General features: G+C 31.8%; 1 long non-coding RNA gene across 8 annotated transcripts; it reads right to left on the minus strand.

Annotated features, from left to right (window-relative positions):
• Positions 1-534: 534 nt before the first annotated feature.
• Positions 535-6,164, minus strand: LOC101496749 (uncharacterized). Of its 8 annotated transcripts, XR_012162477.1 has the most exons (7): positions 5,845-6,164; positions 5,560-5,649; positions 4,907-4,997; positions 4,706-4,818; positions 2,926-2,959; positions 2,441-2,616; positions 535-1,030 (listed from the first exon to the last, which is right to left on the minus strand). It is a non-coding gene; the product is annotated as an uncharacterized lncRNA (long non-coding RNA). The 8 variants fall into 8 exon arrangements; XR_003470768.2 differs by lacking the exon at positions 2,926-2,959 and having other exon boundaries at positions 4,679-4,818; XR_003470765.2 differs by lacking the exon at positions 2,926-2,959 and having other exon boundaries at positions 5,845-6,163.
• Positions 6,165-6,459: the final 295 nt, after the last annotated feature.

Consider the following 6,459-nt stretch of genomic DNA (forward strand, 5'->3'; position numbering starts at 1 on the left):
AGGAAGAAATACGTTGCTTCTTTATAAAATATCTAAATTAATTAGACTAGTTTAATTTTATGATTTTTTTTATTAATTCATATAATTAATTTACAACTTAACCAATACTAAACAATTAAACACGAGTTAATGATAAAAACAATTAAACACAACTAATAAAATTAAAAAACTAATAAAAATAAAAGTATAACAATGGTTCAAAAGATCAATGGATTGAAATATTTAAAGAGTTAAAAGTGCATTTATATTTATTTATATTTAATTATTTTGCTACACATGTTCTGTGTTTCTTATTTTTTTCCATTTTATAATGCTTTTTGGAAGGTTAACCAAAGCTGCTTCCATGACTGCTTAAGTCATCAACTAAGAAGCCCCCGTAGATCTAGAATTCATGACAATAATCTAATTAAATAAATATATATATATATATATACTACTAGAAATTAGCATTTTATATGTGGAATTTCCTGTGGATTTAAACTAAAAATCCGCAAGAACAAACGCTACCTGCGGATTTTCTGGCGGAATCATATCTCCACATAAAACCTTCGTAGATAATTGTTTCCTGAGGAATTTTAAATCCGCAGGAAAAGAAAATAAATTCTGCAGCAAGTATTTAGTAAACTTAAGGCTTTTTTTTTCTTCGATTTTTCATGCAAAAATATCTGCAGGTCTATTCCTACAAATATTATACGTTATGAAAATCCGCAGATATATCCACATAAAATTTTGCACTAAAATACTTTTTGAATCAAATTCCGCAGGTAATTTCGCATCAAAATTATTTTCAAAGAATTCATGTAGCTTCACAATGTTCCTGTGCCTGGTATTTCCAAGAGTTGAAATCTCAGCTAAGAAGCTTCGGTCGATGCTCAATGCCCTTCTCCACGTGAATTCAGCTTATTGACAACAATAAATTCAGCTTAGGAGTGGTCCATGTGGTGTTTGTCTGTACAGCTTCCTCCTCCTCCACCAGCAGCTTCTGGCATCTCAATGCTTCAGCCTCCTAGTCTGCGAGCCACTCCTTTACCTATTTGAGAGGAAATTCACATTTCATCACAACTATAGTTAAAAACTACTTCAATAGAATCAAGTTTGATGTTTGAATATGCACATAGAATGATATGAACTTAGGTTCCACTAGCACATTTTTTCTTCAAAATCAAATCACATGATATATGTGCTGGATTTATGTGTTAACTGATAATTCCTAAAAACAGAACATGCATCGGAATAACATAGGTTTTTAGAAACCCTTAAATGTGGAAATATTATATTATTCCACATTAATTTTCCCTTTCAACTCATTTCTCCCCTTTGCGTGATGGTGGAAAATGGCATCCGCACAGACAAACCATTCAAATAAACTGTATTGAGTTGAATGAAGGGGAAAAAAACTGTATGAGTTTTACATATTATTACAACGCCCTGTACAAAGTGTGGCTAGCTGCAATGCAACCAATATAATACATCAAACATAACCATCTGATGAGGCAGCCAAAAGTATTTCAATTTATTACAACAAAACAAGAGAAAGGGAACGAGGCATATACTGCTGGACTTTCCCAGTCGTTGTTGTGGGTGAGTTTGCGCGAACTCAAGCACCTTTGTTCCTCTTCAACCCTCAGAAAATAAAAGGTGCAGAATCATGGCAGTGCAAAGGAGGGAAAGAGAAGTCAAAATTAACAATTACAAAAGGGCTTGGATACTGATCATTCCAACTCTTCCCCATGAGCCATGGCAAATTTCAGTACCAGATATAACTCATGAATTTGTTAGTTCCTCAGTTTCAGTTTGTATACCATTATCTTTTCTCTTCTTGTCGTCATTTACAACATTAACTTGAATCCTTTGTAAGAAAGCGAAGCATGCATAAAGAAAACAACAAAAACCCAATCCTTATCCCACTAAATAGGGTTGGCTACATAGATTAAGCAACGCCTTAATATTTTATCATAACATATCTCTATCCAACTCATAAATCTCTAAGTCTTTCTCTAATAGTTTTTTTTCAAAATCTTCCTTTGCCTCTATCGATTTAAAATTTTAAAATCTCCAACTTATTCAGAGATGAGAATTAGAATAAAAACCTATAGATCTCAACATATACAAGTATCTTTTTTTATAATAAGATGCACGTTCTCAGACTGAGTCTGACCTTAAATTTTGACAATTCAACATTGAAAAATTAATTCTAGCAATGAGAATAAAACATCCCATCCTTCACCATAACAAAATTTTAGAAATGGGACCCTTCTATCAGCCACTAGGACATTTCTTTCCCAACCATTTTAATGCAATGGGATAGAGAAAAGACTTGTTCAAGTCAAGGTCAACTCACATGGTTAAGAATAGAGAAACAAAAACAAAACAAATTGAGTTATTTTCTTTCATATAAGAAAAAAGAGAATCCAAAATCAGCACTGTTATGTTATGTTACCTTTTCTTCTTACTCTTCTTTTCCTCCCCAAGCTTTTGTATCTTGCTATGAACACTTCGATTCATTAAATTAGGTGGAACAAGGCTTCCAACACAAACGATTCCTTCAAACATTTTATCAATTTCACATCACGTGGTTGTTCGACCATAAACAATTTTGAAACAACTATTGAAGATCTGCAAGTATTGGTCGATGACGATAAATACAAACAAGATGAGATCAAGTTAGAAACATCATTTCCTAAACATACACAACAACAAATCGGAAATTCAAAACCCTAAGCAAAGTTAAAATTAGCTTCAACTCAAATCTCTGACTAAGCAAAGTTAAAATTAGCTTCAACTCAAATCTCTGACTCTAAACAAACACAAAATCAAGTAAACCAGAAAATAGAATTGAAATGTACCAAGATTAATGTCGCAAAATGTACCAACATTAATGTCGCAAACTAACGAGAAAGTAGCATTAGTGATAGAATCAAATACCTCAATAAATTGAAACTGAAATCGGCTTGAAAAGCTGAGAAAGATTTGAGGAATGAGAAGCGCAAGCATGAAGAATATGTGGGAGAGAAAATGAAAATTGTAAGACATATGCCTCCTTGGTCATGATTTTGATATAATTTCCAAACATACAATGTATATGCATTATTTGATTGATCAAAAGATTTGAATTGAGAAACATTTCAGGCAAATAAACAAACACTACACACTTGGACAAAACTTGGAACTCAAGCAATCAAGCAAAGATGGATGATGTCCTACAAGGTTTGAAGACCGATGTATAAGAGTGTCTAGTGTTAATAGGGTCAATTAGGTAGACTTAATCATAATGAGTTCTCATATAGTATTTGCCAATGAAATCATAAAATAAGTTTTAATCAATCAAGTAATAAATCAATTGAGCAATCGATTGTCTGACTCACAGAATAAAGGTTTCACTAAGGTAATCGATTGGGAAATCGATTACTTAAAGGCTTTTATTAAAACCTGTGTTCTGTGTTTAAACAAATCAATTGGACAATCGATTTGCACATCAATTGAGTAATCGACTTTGTGATTCACAGAACCAAGTTCATACTGAGTCAATCGATTGGCAAATCGATTATGAAAATGCTTTTTCATCAGACATGTGTTCTGTGATCAACAAAATCGATTGGACAATCAATTGAAATGAGTTTCTTAAGTTGCAATCTTTGCACTAATCGATTAGATAGTCGATTGATAGATGTTTCTTGAGTTGCAAGCTTTGCATTAATCGATTAGGTAATCGATTGAAAGAATGAACTGGTTAATCATTTATCAGAAACATATTGCATAATCGATTGGCACATCGATTTTAACTAAACAGCTAAGCTACTGTAACAAGTCAAATCGATTGGCAAATCGATTGGAGTAAAACATCTTAGTCACTGTGACCAGCCAAGTCGATTGACAAATCGATTGGAGTAAAACATCTTAGTCACTGTGACAGCCAAGTCGATTGACGAATCGATTGAAGTAAAATGTATGAGTTACAGGGAGAGTTTAGCCCATTGCCAAATCCAGTAGTGTACACTAGTGGTTATCTTTTAGGATACTTGTGTTCATCTAAAAGAAACCTCAGCTTGATCTCGCTAGAGTTTGACGAGTAACTCTTAGGGATAGGTTGGTATTGTGATAGAAGTGATTGTGAGTTGGATGGATAGGCTGTGACGCTGGAAAGTCTGTAAAAATATTCCTCAAATCATTCTGGTGAAAGGCTGAAATTTGTTATAGATTTCAGGACTGGATGTAGGTTATCAAAGTGATAGTCGAACCAGTATAAAAATCTCCTGGTGCACTATTTCATCTCTCTCTTTACTTTTTATATTGATCTTGCATGTGATCGTGAAATTCCGCTCTGAATAAACTGTTTGAATAAACTGTTTGAATCTTTTGCTGTTAAAATAGGAATTAATATTAAACAAGTTTGTTTTGATATTAATTCATCACTTAGGAAAGAATTAGATAATCGTGTTAATAATATTGTATAAAATTTCCTAAGGATAGAAGCCATAAAACCAACAAAAATATGATAAGCAAATCCACAATTTTGAAGAATAACACAAATCCCTAATTTTGAACATATGAAAAACCTTAGCAATGATTTCAGAACACAAATATATTACTAATAGTCTTAATCAATCAAATAAATATCAAAACAAACAAGATATGATGGAGATCGAGAACTATGACAAAAGCTAGTAAATTAGAATACGTTGAATCCAGAAAGTGCTGAACAAACCAATCATCTGTGTTGATATCTACAAAATATTTATCTACTGCACTTTTGCTTATTCCTGAACTTGAAGGGATGACAATCACTGCAGCGATAATAAATAAATAGTACAAGAAGAACTGCATTTGAATGAAATAGAATTCTTATGAGTACCAAAATCAGTCTCAGTCGCAGTGATACTTGCAACACATATATAGTAGAACAAACCAGTCTAAACTATCATATGAATATGCATGTTTGCACAGCTAGCTTCCAGTGGCTTTTAAATTGATCACATTAGTTCATGTCTACCAAAGGACTGCATAAAAATCAACTAATTTGATATTAATCAAATAAGCATATTTAATTATATATTACTAATTTTAGTCATAGTTAAGTATGATGAATTGACACAATAAAGAACTGATCGCCATCCTTGATACCATAATCTCTAAGATAATCCGTTTTTGTAACTAACTTCTTTCCTTCATAGCATAAACAAAATCTTGGTAACAGAGTACCAAAAGCTTGGACCTTTCATGCAAGTCTTACCCCTATGTACTATACTTTTAAATTAAGGTTGGTTATTCTAAATCTATATATTCAAAGTTTTTTATTTTGAAATTTTCTTCTTATGTTATAATGTAGTTAATTTACTAGATTGAAGTTTAGCATAATTTCTTTCATCAGTTACTGATTATTGAATAATTTATTTCATTACTAATAATTGATTAAGGACTTAGAAGCATATGCATACTATTCTCATCTAGTCCATTGCTTCAACTTTTCCAGAACCAATTACCATACATGAATTTAGCAATGGAAATAATAATTGATAGGAACATTTGAATCAGCTTAGACATAAGCTTAATTGAAAATACCTCTATACAAGGAGAAATGGCGAAAATGTCTATTTGGCTCCTTCAACTTGAGAATAGACTTCAATCTCAGAAAAAACACCGTATTTGCAACTAAAGCAATTTTGCAAATTGAAAATGTTCAAAGAAACAACACACAGAAACACTAAATCAGATGAAAAACCCTAAATCAGAAGAAAATCAAAATTTTAGCTCACTGTAGTTCACGAAAATGAATAATGAAATGAGAATAATGAAAAACGGTGAGAAACGAAACAGAAATAAAACAGAGTGGCGCGCAACACTTACTACGGCGATGAGATTACGAAGGTGACGAGGTTCCGATAGCGACGAGATTACGATGACAGAGAAGTTGAGATGCAACGTAAGGAAGTTAAGATTCGATGGTGGCGATGGCGGCAAGGTGCGACTGTGGTGGTTATGGTTGAGATGCGGCGGCGAGGTGTGACGGTGGTGACTATAGTTGAAATGCGACGCGAGGTGTGAAGGTTGAAATAGGTTGAGACACAAATGAACAATTAGGTTTCTGTTGAGGTTTTTGAAATAGGTTTGGAAATAGGATTGGTCGCCACCATCAATTTCATCAGGTTTCTGGTTAGGTTACTTAACAATTTTTTTTTTTTTTCTAAAAAATTGAACAATTTTAATAAATACACACAATTTTACTTTTATTTTTTAAAGACAACTATAATAACTTTATTTTTTAGAAGGCTAAATTTAAAAATTAATATATTTTAATATTATCAAACTAAATCATATAGTTGAATATTTTTTAATAAATTTGATTATATTTTAAATTTAATATTATTAAATATTTAAGTTTTATTTTTTAAGTTGAATTTAAAATATATTTTATTCATAATTTTAATTAAAATTTAAAATAAAAATTTAATTATAAAACAA

Source organism: Cicer arietinum, chromosome 3 (assembly GCF_000331145.2).
Source record: "Cicer arietinum cultivar CDC Frontier isolate Library 1 chromosome 3, Cicar.CDCFrontier_v2.0, whole genome shotgun sequence".
In the NCBI taxonomy this organism is placed as follows: Eukaryota; Viridiplantae; Streptophyta; class Magnoliopsida; order Fabales; family Fabaceae; genus Cicer; species Cicer arietinum.